The following is a 15856-nucleotide window of genomic DNA, read 5'->3' on the forward strand; positions in this document are numbered from 1 at the left end:
AGACTCAACTGGTTTTGGAAGTAGTTTGCAGAGGAGGCTTGAAAGGGAAATCTCTCATTCCTCACACTTTGCAAAGCAATGATTTAAGCTGCATTTCTGCTCATGCTGGATACCTTCAAATAATTGTGCTGTTAAAAAAACCAAACCAAACCAGACCTAGAAGGTTGGAGAAGGGGAACACTTTGAAAGTAGAGAACTTCCTATATAGGTTTTGAGGATTTGGGTTGCTTGCTGAGCTGATTAATTTTTTAAAAGCACTTAAGGTAATGCATTTCAGTTTATTTTCCCTTATGAAGTAAGCCTTGTAACCTGCTGTTTTTGTGATTTTCTCAGCCATCACATTACCTTCCATGGTTTGGGAAAGAAAACCAGGAAAAGATAAAGGCACTGGCCATCTCTGATTGGAATTTGTTCAATAATAGCAACCTGCTTAGTTCTTTTTCATGTTTCAACACAAATCTTCAGTTCTAGATTTACTTGTTAAGCCTGAAGACCATCTGCTGAAAGAAATTTAGCTCCATTAGTAGGAAGGAACCACATGCAATTCCTTCCAAGGCTAACAAAAGCTGAAGTGGACTTACTAGTGGTTGAATATAGTAGCAGATAAGCTGAAAATAACTTTTTTAATAGCTCTAATTTGTATATGCACATGGTGTGGGACAAAAGAGGCGATGAACTCTTATCCTACTCCCTGGCATGACATAAATGACTATCAAGGATACTGAGCAGAGGAGGATTTGGCCCACTCAGCTTATTAGGTTGTTTTCCTGGGTGTATTTTCAGTGCCTGTTTGTTACAGAGATTAGTCATGTATCTGCAATGTTGGATGGTTTTCCTCCATTTCTACAAGAGGATGTGCTTCTCCCAGTGGAAATAAATAAATAAGCAGAGTAATTCCTGCTCTTTGCAGTACCAGTGGGTGGTTTGGATGTTGTGTGTGTCATGCTCGAGCTGTGAGTTCAGGCTTGGCAAATTATTACTGAATCATTTAGGTTGCAAATGATTACTCATAATTATTGTTATGGTGGTGCCTACAAGCCATGGCCTTGCCATTGTGGGTGCTGATAAAAACATCAGATGGAGGCCTTGAACTTGGTCTGTATAAGATGTGATCCAGGTATGATTTTCATGTATGGACATTTAATGGGATTTTAATGACTTACTGCCTAGGCTGGGTGCAGGTTTTGTCTGCTTAGTTTTTAAAACTGAAATGCATCACCCAAAAATTGTGGCATCCCTGGTGACTGTGCAGATTTTACGCAGGCTAGGAGCAGAAGAAACAGGCTAGCTGTTTGCTGTCTTTTTCTGTTCATGAAGAAAGACAACACAATGAAAAATTAGGATGATTAATAAAACAAGCAGGATTTCCAGCATACCAATTGCTTCTTTGTGGCTGACCATGATGGCACCATCCTATCTTAAATTTTATTACGGAGGCTGCAGTGCTGTTCTTGTGTATTTTGTGTAGTTCTTCTTGCCAAAGAAAAGCATGGGAGAAAGCATCCCTGTGCTTGAGGGAGTTCCAGCCTGATGAATAGCATATGATACCTGGTACCCCATTGCTCCAGATACACCAGACACACCACTATGCCCTCCTGCTTCTTCAGTGAAGCTGGAGATGCTGCATGTCCCAGAGAGACATTTCTTTGATCCATTTGAACAAGAAAATGTAAGCACCATGCCACAGATATGATCTTTCTGTGAATGTAACTTGTTGAATTTGTTTATTCTGGTGGCATTCTCTGGCAGGAATATCTAAGGATGAAAATACTAATTTTGAAGCATTATTTTGTTGGAATTTAGGTGTATAGGTTCAAAAGCATTGTCCTTCAAAATCACCAGCCCAAGAGATTTCTTTCTGGATGGCAAAGTTTCTTGTTTTCTGAATTTTTCTTGGTGAGTTCACAGTTCAGCTTCTGGGTTGCTCTTAATTCTACCCATGATGCTCAAGGCATTCCTTTATCTGCATCCACTGAGGGTTGTGATCTGGAAGCTGTGCCCCAGGCACACCTGCCTCACAGGGGACAGCACTGACCTGAACACACATCACAGCACTCACAGTCACATCAGGAAACAAGTAAATAAATAACCACAGCATTGCAGTTGGGTAGCCAAGATAGCTTGGACCAAGACTAGATGTCCCTTTTCCCTGGGGTATCTCCTAACCTTTATGCTCCTTCTTTTTGGCAGAGTAATTTCTAAACAGTTTGTTGCACTGTGACAAAATTCCTGTAGCAATTTTTCTTGTGATTATTTCCTTGGGCGCTTTCATGCTTTTTCTCAATTCTACTTTAATCTTCGCTTCAGGCACTGCTGAGTACACTCTGGTGATTATTGCTGTGACAGTTTAAGATGTGTCTGCTTGTTCTGCCCCTCTGGTGTGGGGTACTGCCTCACCTCACAGCTGTCAGAATGAGCAGGTGCTGAGGCTTCTGCCTGATGACAAAACCAAACCAGTAGATTGATGATAAATATGCATCTGAATTAAGACACTTGGTTTTGGAGAGAAGCAGGCAAAATGCAGGCACACATTTCCTTCTGCTGACTTTGGCAGAGGGATGAGGGCACCCTCAGCAAGTCTGCAGATGACACAAAGATGTGTGGTGCAGCTAATGCACCTGGAGGACAGGATGGCATCCAGAGGGACCTGGACAAGCTCGAGAGGTGGGTCTGTGGGAGCTTCATGAGGTTAAAAAAGGCCAAGTGCAAGATTCTTCATGTGAATTGGGCAGCTCCTGGTATCAATACAGACTGGAGAATGAATGGATTGATTGCAGCTCTGAGAAGACGACTTGGGAGTGCTGTGGATGAGAGGCTGGGCATGACCCAACCATACTCACAGCTCAGCTGTGTCCTGGGCTGTATCCTAAGCAGTGCAGGCAGCAGGGCGAGGGAGGGAATTCTGCCCCACTGCTCTAGAATTGAATCTCTGGGGTCTTCAGCATGGAGGGGATATGGATCTGACTAGTGCTGCAAAAATTATCAGGAGGCTGGAGCACCTCTGCTCTGGAGACAGGCTGAGAGAATTGGGGCTGTTCAGCCTGGAGGAGAGAAGGCTCTGGGAAGACCTTCCAGTCTCCTGGAGGGGCACCTTCCAGGGCCTAAAGGGGCTACAAGAGAGCTGGAGAGGGACTTTTGACAAGGGCATGAAGTCAGAGGACAAGAGAAAATGGCTTTAAACTGAAAGAGGGTGTAGATTAGACTAGATATCAGGGAGAAATTTTAGATTAGATTAGATACCGGGGAGAAATTCTTCCCTGTGAGGGTGGTGAGGCACCCATTGCACATTGGCCAGGAAGCTGTGGCTGCCCCATGACTGGAAGTGTTCAAAGCCAGGCTGAATGGGGCCTGGTCTAGTAACCTGGTCTGACTACTAGACCAAGTCTTGAGCTCTTGGTCTAGTAGAAGGTGTCCCTGCCCATGGTAGGGGGCTGGAACAAGATGAGCTTTAAGGTCACTTCCAAGTCAAACCATTCTGTGATTCCATGGGAGCTCCAGCCTGAGGTACCAGCTAACAGCTGCAGAATGGAAATGTCTTAAACTGATGCAGCTGTTGCTAAGTGACTGATCCAAATATAGTATTTTAGTTTAGCATTTTAATTTAGCAAATTTCATGCATTAATATAGCATACAGGTGTTAATTTATTACATTAGCTATAAATATGTTTATGGGGTTTTATTCACTTTGCATTTGAGACTGTCTAGCAATAATGAGAGGAAATAAATTGAAAATTAATTTGTCTGGTTTCACCATTTTTTCTTAGCTGATCCTGTAGTATGGTTTGCATCTTGCCTTCTGTTTCCTTAATTGCAGTTTGCACTTGAGAAAACCATCTAATACTTGAATTGCAAGCTAGCCTCAGTTAGAAGCAAATGACATAAATATTTGGGAAACCAATCAGGAAGCATTCAAATCTTCCTTGGTGACGTGCCTCCTTTAGTTGTACAGCTTGCTTCCTTCTGGATGGCAAACGTCAGCGTTAAGATTAGCCTGGCACTGTGAAAGTGCTTACTTGGCATTTCCTCACCCGAGCCAGCACCGCTGGACCTGTGATGCTGCTCCTCTGCCAACGTCAAACAGGCTTAGGCACAGCAGCCCTCACATGTTCATGCTGAAACCTGGTCGGCTCTGAAACAGCATGTTAAAACAAGAGCCAGCAGTTTGATGCACAGCTGAGAACTCAGGGACTGATACAGATACCTGCAACTGGATACCCATGAGAATTAAAGAGCTGAACTGAAAGAGATTAAGCAGCTCTTTGTACATTCTCCCCTGCGAAGCGTAAAGAACTGAGAGCTTCATTGTTTTGTAACCACTTGTAAACTAAAGGGGGAAAATAATTACTTCAGCATTGGCTTCTTGAATATGGTTTTATGGAAAGTGCTCTTCCCAGAAATCTAGCCACACAGGCAAAATAAGGAATCCTCAATACAAAGATTTCACAACAGAGCATTGACCATCCTGAAGTTTAAATGTTCCCAAACCTGGTTTCCCTTCAGTAAGTAGCTTTGCCCTTCTGTTTCAAACACAGTCTGCATACATCAGCAGTTAACTCACTTTCTGTGCTGTTTTTTGAAAATTATTTACCTTGGACCTCTAGACCCTTTTTCTCTAGACAGCCATTTGCACCTTCATCTCTGTGTGTGATAAAGGCCACTGTCACCTGAGAACCAGTTTCAGGATCACAGTTTCCTGCAGGGGCTGCTCTCTTGCAAAGCCTGTGGACAGAGGCTGCCAATTGCAAATGGCAATATTAAATGTTTCTTCCCTATAGTTCACCTGTCTGCTGAAGATTAGTTCTCTGTATGACTACAGGCCCACATCCCTTCTACAAGGTTTATATTTGCTGCAATTGGAAGCTTTCAGAGGCAGCTTAAAGGATTGATTTTGTCTGAGAGCAGAAATGGGAAGCAGGAACTCTTGAATTCAAAAAGCATTATTGCAGCAGTTTTGCTGCAGAGCCTGAGGCTACAGATTGAGCTCTTACCTAATTTCCCCATCTGCAATACAGCTCCTAGGATGGTTTGGTGCTTAATTTATGCTGATGAAGTTAATTACTTGCTAAGTCTGTAATAATTTGATGAGAATCTCTGCATATCCCGGAAAATGTGGTAAAAAGAAAGGCAAAATAGCCATCCCAAAAACTGTTAATTAACAAACTGAAACAAGATGGTGAGATTCAGGATAGAAACCTCATTAGAGATCTTATGGCCAATTACAGCCAGTGCAACTTGACATCCCTCTGATTGCAGAGGCAACTTGACAGGAATGCAAAGTTAGAGGTTGGTATGTTCCTGAAACCTCAGTTTTAGCCTGGCAATTTTGTAAGACCTATGTGGTATCTGAAAAAGCCACTGAAAAAGCTCAGGGGGTTGTGTGTTGTTATTTAGCAGTTCCTGCAGGTATCTACAAGGAATCAATAGGAAAGGATTATGCAATAAAATAATTTATTAAGCTTTCCTGTGTCCTGCAGAACAATCCATGACTCATCAGCAATTTGGACAGCACTGAGATGTACATCATATCAAAGGAATTCTGCAGGGCCAGCTCTCTTGGCAGGCTTGTTGTGATCTATATCTGTCGTGTAACTCTGGTTATAGTGTGACCAACCAGTACAATTAAATTATCAGTATCACTGTCCTCAGCCAAATTCCCCCTGAGCTTGTATAGCTCCCTCTATTGGGTTAACTGTCAAAGTCACTCTCTACCCTGCAAAATGGGTGTTCCATCTCTACAGCTTTTTGATGAGTTAAAAATTTATAAATAACTTGAATTATCTTGCTGTTTCTATGATATTTTGTCTGCTCCAGGTCAGTTCAGATTATGTTGCTGAAGATCTTTACTTTGCACTTTAATAACATTTTACTGCACTGATGTTTGAAGCTGCCCTGAAACCTCAAATTCAACGCAGTTTTTCCAAAACATTTGAAGTCAGCTTCTCTATAATCTTTCTGTTATGATCCACTTAGGTCCTCTTGGACACAATGCAAATGGGTAGAACTGCAGGACACAGGTTTCACGTTTTCAAAGCTTGCTTGTGAAACATCCAAAATGCCCAGAGACACCATGTCTGTCAGGGCTCTGCAGTTTTTGGTTGCTATTCATGTAACCCAGTGAGGCAGAAGAGCAGAGATAAGGGAAAGAGCAGGGGAAGATTCCTCTCTGAAGTTTATTCTCCAGGGTTTTATTCAGTCCAGTTTTAAATGGCTCAAGCTACTGAAGTGATTCAAGCTATGACATTTTGGCAGGGTGTGAAACAAAATCTGGCAGAGGTGCTATGACTGAAGGGCTGGTTTTGTACTCTGAAATGTGTGTCAAATCTTTCACTGGCTCCAGTTAAAACAGAATCAGCTCTTCAGAGTCATTCAATTTGAATCAGCTCAGCAAAACCAGCAAAAGAATCTACTTTTGTGGTGCCATTATGCTGTTACAATCTCTCTCAGCCTCACCCTCCTCTGTTTACAGTGTCCTCCCATGCAACTAAGACTTTCTGCATAGAAAAATGAGCTGCTTTTGTTAGGTTTTGAGTAATAAATAACCCTGGATTAGTAGTCTCCGTCTGATGTCTCATTCAGACTGTCTTTTGCGTTACCTAGCTATGTTTTTAAGCCCTGACACTGAAAGTGAAAACTCTCAAGAGGCATTCTTTAAAAAGTCAATAGAGAGAGGAAAAGCTAATTGATTTTAAAATTATCTTTATTGTTACTTTCCTTGTATGGTAGCCCAATAAACTTGAGGAGTTCTTAATGAAAGGTAAATTTAACGCACTTTTCTTTTTCTACACTTTCAGAGTTCTGTCGCCTTGATGTTATGCTTTCTTTTTTATTTCTCCCCACTTATAGGTAAAAGGAAAAAAAAATAGCATAGTTCAGAATAATTTAGAATGATTTCAGTTTCAGTAGTGCATTCTTGTTTCCTTACTGGTTCAGCAGGAGTTGTTGAGCCCAAGAAATGCATAAATGTATTTTTACTGTGTTCTTCCACATTCTCACAGAGGAGGATTTTTCTCATCATAAACCACAATAAAATGAATGGAAAAGTGATTCTGAGTGTTTGTTATAAAACCATTGCAATTCTGTAAGCTGAATCCTGGAAGGAAAACCTGTCATAGACTTGTCTGCTGGGAAATCTGTTCTAGGTAGCAAATTTACATTTTGGGCAGTATTGCTTTTTTTTTTCTGATTTCTTATAAAGAAATTAAGAAATTAAGGAGAGAAAATTAGAGTAATGGTTCTGGGACAGTGCAGAGAACCAGTTCACACCTGAGGCCAGGACAGTCACCCAGACAGTTCTAAGAGGGCTGTGCCACACAGTATCACAGGCCAGGACCTTGTACTGCTGGCTGAACGAGAGCCAGCAGCCATAGATTGTTCAGAGATTTCTGCAGGTATTCTGTCACTTGGGAGCCAGGCTCTCATGTGCCTTAGATGTTTGCCTGCCTGCCATTACTATGCTACTTTCCACCCTTCCTTCGTTGGCAGCAATTCCTTCATGCTCCAAAGGCCCCAGTGAATGAGCAGTGTTTATGACCTCCCTCTTCCCTCCCCTCCCTGTCAGCAGTGCCCCTCTTGCTCTCCCTGGGAGCCTCGTTCTTTGTCTGCTGCTGCCTGTGTTTTGTAAAGCAGGGCTGCTGCCATGATTCTTCGCTACAAAAGTGGTGAAGCGCTGGAATGGGATGCCCAGAGAAGCAGTGGATGCCCCATCCCTTGGAAGTGTTTGAGGCCAGGCTAGATGGGGTTCTGAGCGACCTGGTCTAGTGGAAGGTATCCCTGCCCATGGGTCTTTAAGGTCCCTTCCTACCCTAACCATTCTGGGATAATTTCCAGTCAAGATGGGACATGGATCCCTAAAAGAGTGTCTAGACTATATTCATATTCAGCCCTAGGTTGGCTGGTGGGATCAGGGAGGAAAGGGACTTTCAAAGTGAGGTGAATGATTAAATAAGGCTGGAAGGTGGAAGGAAGGGAAAGGAGAGGAAGTAGGAATGAGTAGATGTTTCTTGATGCAGCTGGAGAAGAATAGGGAAAGGCAGGGATAGGTCTTTTTTAGACTGCAGGGAGAGGGAAGTTTGATGTAGGGAACCATAGCTATGACTGCAGTTGGGAGATTGAAAGACAAAATTCTGAACCAAATTCCTTGTTTTGGAGCACATCAGGACTGTTTTTAACATCTGGAAACAGGCTCTTCTGTTATGGCACTCATCTCCACAGATTATTGCAAAATGTGGGATTTACACATAAATGGTCAGCCTGTGGTGTGAATTCTTATAGCTCCAGTGACTGACCCAGTGTGTTTGACTTTTATACCTTCACCCACAAAGAAGAGCTTACAGCATTTAAATATGTTTTTTACCTCAGATTATCAGTGCCTAGCAATATTTTTCCAAAACCTAAACTATTAAGATTATTGAGAGAACATACAAAACCTAAGCCAAAGCCATGATTCTGTACAGGTCCAAAGAAACTCACAGCACAGGGTAAAACTCCCCCCTTGCTTTTAAGCTTGAATTAGCAGCATGCCTCAAAACTCAGATATCTGTGCTTAAATTCAGCTGTTAGCTAATGAATCAAAGACTGACCTCACTGTTAAGCCATTGCCCATCTGTATTTTATGACTTCCAGAGATACACAAGGCTTCCAGAATCAAACAGTCATTTGTGGCTTCCCTAGTATTCCCCGACTTGCTGACTGCTCACCAAAGCACTGAGCGCTCTTAGCTGTCTCTGTGCAATTTCCTGGCTAAAGGAGATCTGGAATGTAAAAGTGTATTCATCACCAGAGGTTTTGCAAGATTCCAGGACTTCAATGAAGCGGTAAGAGATTATTTAAAATTGGAATGGCATGAAAGTTCCTCTGAGTTTTCAACCAGCCATAGGGTAACTTAACCAACAAGTAAGTAACCCATAAGAAGAAGCAGAATTATTCAGGCTTGAAGCATCCAAAAAAACCAAACCAAAACAAACCCAGACAAAAACAAACAAACAAAAAACCCCCACCAAGTTGTAATAACTGTTATAACTGTACCAGACAGATCCTGACCCTTTACTGTGAGCTTCTCAGGACAGAAATGGAGGACTAAGTGGCAAGTGGGAACATGTACAGTACAATGCCTTAACCATTTATCCGGAGTGAAACAGCTGCATAGAGTCAAATACTGAGAAATGTTTTTGCCTAAGCTGGATTTTCGACTTCAGTGCTAAGATCAAGAAGTGTAACCCAGAGCCAGCTTTGCTAAGATGATGACCCTGCTTCTTACTTCTGAATTTGAATTCATTCTAGGGCAGAGAAATCATAGCAAACCTTTCTACAGGATGTTAGGAGGTGCATGCCCATGTTAAATATGTGTCAGAGGTAATGTGCTATTTGTATACATTTTGGAAATGATTTTAACTTCTGTTGTGATGGGTATTACATACCATCTAACATCAGGATATTTAAGATGGGAACCAGATGCAAAGCTATGCTAGTCAGGTGTTCTGGCCCTTTCTATTTTTTACTTTGCTTTTCTGGCACGAAAACTCCCTAAAATTTACTGAGGAAATGAAAGATTGTTGCTGTCCTGCTTTTGTGTGTTTGTTTAGCAAAAACATTTGTGCATCATAGATTTGTGTCCAGAAACACATTCCACACTGCTTTAGTGCACTGCATAATCTGGACAAAATGAAAAGGAAATAGTTGTGATTTGAAACTGTTTTACATACATTTTGCAGAGCTGTACAAACTTACATTATATGTAGGGCAGTGATGAATCACAGTCTGTCTTCTTCTTCACTTCACACCACTATAACAACATTACTTTGCTGGATTGACTTCTGATTTACTGGGTGAGAAACCTCCAGGCAGTACTGTGCTGACCCACCATCACCTTCAGTTTTGCTTGCTGGTGCTTGCTGTTTCTTCATCTTCACAGTATGATATTTAGCTGAGGAACTTTGTAATTTTGTGTTGTATAACTATAGGACTCAATTTTTCTTTTTGTCTTTTTCCTTTCCCTGCTAGTAAAATCTAGAGATCTGTAATTAGTTTTCAAGTCATTCATGAACTCTGTTTTCTTCCATGTAGGCTGAGTCCAATTTGTCTCCGTTTGCTTGAGCAGATTAAATGAGTGGACAGGTTATTGCAGGTGACTAAGTGGGCACATCCTAACAAATTACTGTCCCTCAGCTAAGCTTCAGCTCCTGTGATTTCACATGCTCCTGTGTTCCTCCTGCATCGTGTCAGCCAAGGTATTTGGGGATTTGATCTGAGTAAAAACACCTAGGAAAACTCCTAGGTGGACCAGTTCCTTGATCCCTTCCATGACAGAGCTGCACAAATAGCTGTGTTGGCACAGTGCAGGGAGCAGCTCAGGAATGGAGATGCACAGCAGAGGAGGAACTATTGATACTGGTGCTGCTGACAAAGAAGAAATCATCAGGCTGTGCCCCACGGCAGTGCACTGCTTGTTCTGCTGTGTGTCTGAAGGGGAGGAAAACACAGCTCTTATGTGATCACTGGGAAATCGATTGTTCAACTGAGTTGGTCTTTGAGGCTGGGGTCTGGTGCCAGGCTTCTTCCCACAGAACACAGGAGACCCTTTTGAGGTGTAAGAGATCCCCCTTTTCCTCCATGTTGGAAAAGGGCCATCTGACTTGAACCTGAGTGCAAGGCAAGATGGATCCTTTGCCTGAAAACCCCTGAACACTTAGCTGTGAGTGCTAAGAAATGCAAATAAAAAGATTTACATTTCACTCATTCCTTTCTGAAGTACCAAATTCTGGTTTGCAGTGGTAGTTTTCTATCCTGTTCTTATGCTGTTCATGGATGTCTTCCTCCTTTCGTTTAGGAACTCCCTCTGAAATATTCAGCAATAGTTTCAGACAAATGAGTCTTGAACTTCGGGTAAATTCAGAAATCTCTAAGTATTGCAATTCCTGGATATTCCATTAGGGTTCCACATTACTACAGAGGAGGAAAATAGCAAAACGTAAGGGTTCTTAAGATTTTGGTGAGATTCATCAGCAGCAAATATACAAAGGTTTATTCAAAAGAATTTCTGAACTGGGTTAACCTGTGTATTGATTGTCCCTCAATTGTCTCAGTTGTCTCTTCTCGAGGCTGAACATGCCCAGCTCCCTCAGCCTTTCCTCATAAGAGAGATGCTCCTGTCCTGTCATCATATTTGTAGCTCTTTGGGCAGGTGCTTCGGGCAAACACCATAGTTACACAGCCTACTCCAGGAGCTCCATGTTTCTCTTGGACTGAGGAGCCTGGCACTGGTCACAGCACTCCCGATGGACCTCTCTAGGGCTCAGTAGAGTGCAGTGCACCCGGTGTACATGGACCAGGCCTTAGGTCAACCATGGCAATTTCCTGACTTATCCATTCTCCATGTGGTTGAATGAATGTATGTGGTAAAACATCTTGTCAAACAGACATGTTTATGGAGTATTTTGGGCTGTTCTCTTGTCTGGATTCAAAATTTATTTTTTAAAATTGTCAGCATGCATCCATGTTTCCGAAAAGGTTTTGGGATTTCAAGCATGGTACAAAAGGAAGTCACTCTTCAGCTCTCAGTTCAGGGCCAAAGGGTCACTCTTGGGTTTCAACTCCAGCTTTGATGGAGCTCCCTTTATGGATCCAGCATTTAAGCTGTGGTTCGTGGCTTTTGCCTCAGTTCATTCCCTCCCCCACAGCAGCAATCCTGTAAATTCCCATGTGTCTCTGGGATTCCTGACACGGTCGGATCCTGTCTTTGAAGTGATGGGACTGATACATATTACCCTGAACTACATGAAAACCTTCATGTTGCAACCAGACTACAGGCAGAGGATGCTTGAGGGAGCTCATGCCATCTGCCCGTGTGCGTGGATTTGAATCCAATGTTACATGTATCCGACAGAGGGAAGTGCTTCCAAGTGCACAATTCCACAGCAGGTTCAGCTGCTGAAATCAGCTCTGTGGCATTCCCACTCTCCCTATCAGTCCCAGACTCGAGTTCTCGCTTCCTCCATTTGTTTATTTTTGCGATGTTAATTTTCTGCTGGTTTGGCTCCCGAACAAACTTATCACGGGAATTGATAAATGTTGGTACGAGGGGGAAGGGCGAGACTGTGGCAGCGCTGTCCTAATCTGTCGTGTGTAGGGCATGCTGTCTCGGTACAAAGCTTGTCTCCCTTTTGCCTGGAACTACTCGCTTCACTTCAACATTTCCCCTTCGCACCTCTAGAGAGCACGTCCCAAGAACACCTCGGCATGCCCGTGCTCTCTTCCCGAGAGCCCGGCGCTGTATGTGCAGTCAAACCCCTCCTCCTTTTCTCTGCAGGCACAGCTCAAGCGCTGAGCCGAAAACTCCTGTTAACTAGGGTGACAAGTTTCCAGCGAGCTGTGCATCACGGGGAGAGGGGACACCCGGATCCCGGCAATATAAGGTATAGACGCCTCGGCTTGTGCAACACAGCAGCAGGGCAGAGCCCATTTTACTCTTGCCTTTTTTGGATCTGCACGCACACAGACCTCAGCACAATGGAGCCGGCTCTGCGATAGCGCAGCGCGATACGAGCAGCACACATAAAGTCGTCGCAGCGAACATAAAGTCATCGCGGCACACTTAAAGTCATCGCAGCGCCGCTCGCCAAGGGTGCAGTTGCCGGCCATCCACTCCCCGCATGGCAGCTCCGCTGATGGCGTGATCGCCCAAGACTCCCACGTCCCAGCCAGGCCAGCGCCGCTCCCGCCCTCTGCCCGGCGGAGCTGCGGGCTCCGGGACCGCCTGCAGCCGCTGCCCGGCCGGAGCACAGCCCGAGCACAGCCCGCGGCTCCCCGAGGCAGCGCACCACGCTCCGGGGTCCCGCTCTGCGGCGCCGCCGAGGTACCACCCCCTCCCAAAAAAACTTTCCCCCGCGGGCCACTCGGAGCGATGCCGCGCCCCGGCCGCCGCCGAGCGGAGCGGGAAGGACCTACCCCCTACCCTTACCCCCGACCCCTTCCCACCTTGGCAGCAGGGGGCTGCGGGGCGGGCCCCCCGGAGCCAATGGCCGCGGCAAGGCGGGCAGGGCGCGGGGGGCGGCGCCGGGCCGACAATAGGGGCGGTGTGGGCAGCGGGGCGGGCGCGGAGCCGCGGGAGAGCCGGGCAGCACCTTGCGGCGGGCGGAAGGTGAGTCCCGCCGCGCCGCGCAGGGGAAGGGGATTTCCTCGCTTGTTTTGTAACCGGGAAGTTTGCGCAGGGGTTGAGCGGACGGGTGCGTTCTTCTTCAGGCTTTCTCTTCCTCCCTCCTTTTGAAATTTTCTTTTAGAAGGGGGTACTGATTCTGCCTTCCCCCTCCTGATTTCCCCCTCCTGCCTCCCCGGCTCATTCATTTAACAAAGGGAGTTGTTCTCAGTCCCCGGGCTTGGCGAGCGGGGAGCCCTTCGGGGCCGCATGTTTGGGGTCCCGGCGCACAGGTTGGGGTGCAATCGGGACTCAGCCCGCAGTTTTTGCCAAGCACCCCGTCCTGTCTTCGTCTGGAGGGGCGGGTGCTTTGGGCAAACACAAAGAATTGAGGAGCTGGACCCTTGCTGGGCGATGGGGTGATGAAGCCTCGGGCTTTGTGTGGCTGGTGAAGGAGGGATGGAGAGGTGGGAGCTTGCCTTTTAACCCCTCCGCCCGCGGGTGTGTACGAAACCGTGGCTTTTTTGCTAGTAAAGTACTTAAAAGCAAAGCTGAACTTTGAGATCGTGGCATAATTCAAACTGGAGGGAACGTCAGGTGGTCTCTAATCCAGCCTCCTTCAAAGCAGGGCTTCTCCCTGGGGAGTGGGGAGCAGTGAAGGGACGTCGGAGATGGGTGGCACCGCTGGGTGCTCTTGAATGCACCTGGGAGCTCGATGGAGGAGGCAGCGCCAGCAGGACGAGACTTCAGAGGCAGTAGCGCTCCTGTCTTCTCTGTGCGTGGAAATGCCCCAATCCACAGCTCTCCCATGCCTGCAATCCCTGGTCTTGTTGCTTTTGTTATCCGGAGGGCTTAAAATTCATGATTGTTGGGAATAGCTGGCTGCATCCGTATGTGTGTCACGGTGCATCTGCTCCTGCTGAGCGTTCCTTGATTCTTATTTCAACATTGCCTCCAGGAGTTTTTTTCTTCAAGGAGCAAGATTTATAAATAAGTGTCAAACCCTGGCTCTTGCTTGGGACTGGCTGGAAGGCGTGTACTTTCTGTGGTAATTATGTATGAGAGATGCATGTGTGTAAGAACAACCATAAAAGCCGTTCAGTCAGCCACGCTTTCCATTTTCAAAGTGAAAGCAGGTATTGTAGCCGGGGGAAATGGCTGTGTCGGGCACAGACGGAAGAATGTTTGTTTTCTTTGCTCGCAATTACTCTTTGCCCAGTGGCTTAGGGATGCCTTTCACTGAACCTCCTCCCCCTTCTCCATACCTGGAGTTTCCCGGTGCTGCTTCCACATTACCTGGGCAAGCAGGGAGCATCTTCCTGTCTGCTGCTCCAGTATCTCTTAGTGTGGGTGTGCTGATCTTGCTCTCAGCTTTATAGGGTAAGGCTGGAAAAACTCCTCCTTGTGGAACAGTTTGTGTGTGTGTGTCCACTGGATGCTTGGAGACTGCTTTTCCCTGTGCATTTTTTTGTGGGTAAGTCAGAGAAATGAAGCTCATCTCTGCACAGGGAACAGAAGGTATGGTGGGAATTTGAATATTTCTAAATACTGATTCTGTTTAACTCTGGATTGCCTGTCTTGTGCCACAGAACAGAATTTGTTCACAGCTATACTGTATAACAAAGCAGGAGTCTAAGACTGGACAATAAACTGCCAAGTGATTTTTTTTTTTTAGCCTTTTTTGAGTCCTGCATCTTTAAATGGGATAATATAACTGCCATTCTTTGATTTGGAAATGAAAGCCAAAAATAAACTTGAAGAGGAAAATGCTCTTGTAGCATGACAGCAAGAATGCTTTTGCTGGTTTCTGAGGAATACTATGTGCTCTGGATGTTGCACAGAAAAAAAAGAATAGGGAAAAGTGAGGCTTTTAGTTCATGCTTTTTTGTGCATCATGGGGGTATAGGAAGAAATATGTGACAAGTCCAATATAACTGCCACAAGTGAAAATATATTGCTTGTTTATTGTGTTTCTGATTGCCTTGCTTGCACTGGATTGAAAACTGATGCTAGCTCTCTTTGCTTCAGAGGTCAAAGAGCTGTTTTATTATCCTTTTCCAGGTTTCTGAAGGGAGACCTTTTCTCTCAGCTTTGATTCCAAAGCACGAATTTCACCAGTTTGCTGACTAGTGTCTTGTAGTTTTATAAATGTGAGCTGGAGTATGGCTTCTTTTCTTCTTTTTCCCTTTTGTGCACCTGTCTCACTTCCTTGGTGTGGGAAGGTTTGTAATTTCAAAAGCTTGTTGCTATGATCCAATTTCCTTATATGCTTAAGAGCATACAGAACAACCTAGAGCTGAAATAAACTTTTCTCAGTCGAAAAATACAGAAATGATCCAGAGCTCCGCCCTCAAAGTGTTCTGGTTTTACAGTTCATCCTGTTGACAGCAGATAACAGAAGCAAACAGACTTTGTAAAGGAACTGACCAGTCTTGGTGAGGATGTGCAAGACACAGACTGAAACTAGACCACTAAAAACTAGCCATATTTCTTAAAAGGCTAGTCAGCCATTGGCCCTCTGACAGGTACAAGAATGCCTACTGTTGGCTTTTTACCTCTCTGGGAAGGAAGAATAATGCTGTGTACCAGAATTGTACTGTGTCAGAGTGTTTTTCTATACTTGGCTATGAGCCGAACTAATTTTCTCAGCCTGATGTCTTGGCTTGTATAGGAATTGAGGACAATGTAAGCATGTTCTGCTTGATGTTGAGGGTTTGCTCTTGTGGA

At 44.8% G+C, this 15856-nt stretch overlaps 1 protein-coding gene across 5 annotated transcripts in view; it reads left to right on the plus strand.

The window, feature by feature from the left end:
- Positions 1–15856, plus strand: part of PAK1 (p21 (RAC1) activated kinase 1) — a 103857-nt gene that overhangs the window by 14070 nt on the left and 73931 nt on the right. The window contains exon 1 of one of the 5 annotated variants that reach the window (XM_064720387.1): positions 12347–12850. The exons of 1 other annotated variant lie outside the window; for it this stretch is intronic. The gene's annotated coding sequence lies outside the window, so the exon portion shown is untranslated. Of the gene's footprint in view, positions 1–12346; positions 12851–13056; positions 13136–13201; positions 13221–15856 lie in introns of those variants that run through there. 3 more of the 5 variants (XM_064720378.1, XM_064720426.1, XM_064720417.1) reach the window with 3 other exon arrangements.

The sequence above is a fragment of the Zonotrichia leucophrys genome, chromosome 1 (genome assembly GCF_028769735.1).
Source record: "Zonotrichia leucophrys gambelii isolate GWCS_2022_RI chromosome 1, RI_Zleu_2.0, whole genome shotgun sequence".
Classification (NCBI taxonomy): Eukaryota; Metazoa; Chordata; class Aves; order Passeriformes; family Passerellidae; genus Zonotrichia; species Zonotrichia leucophrys.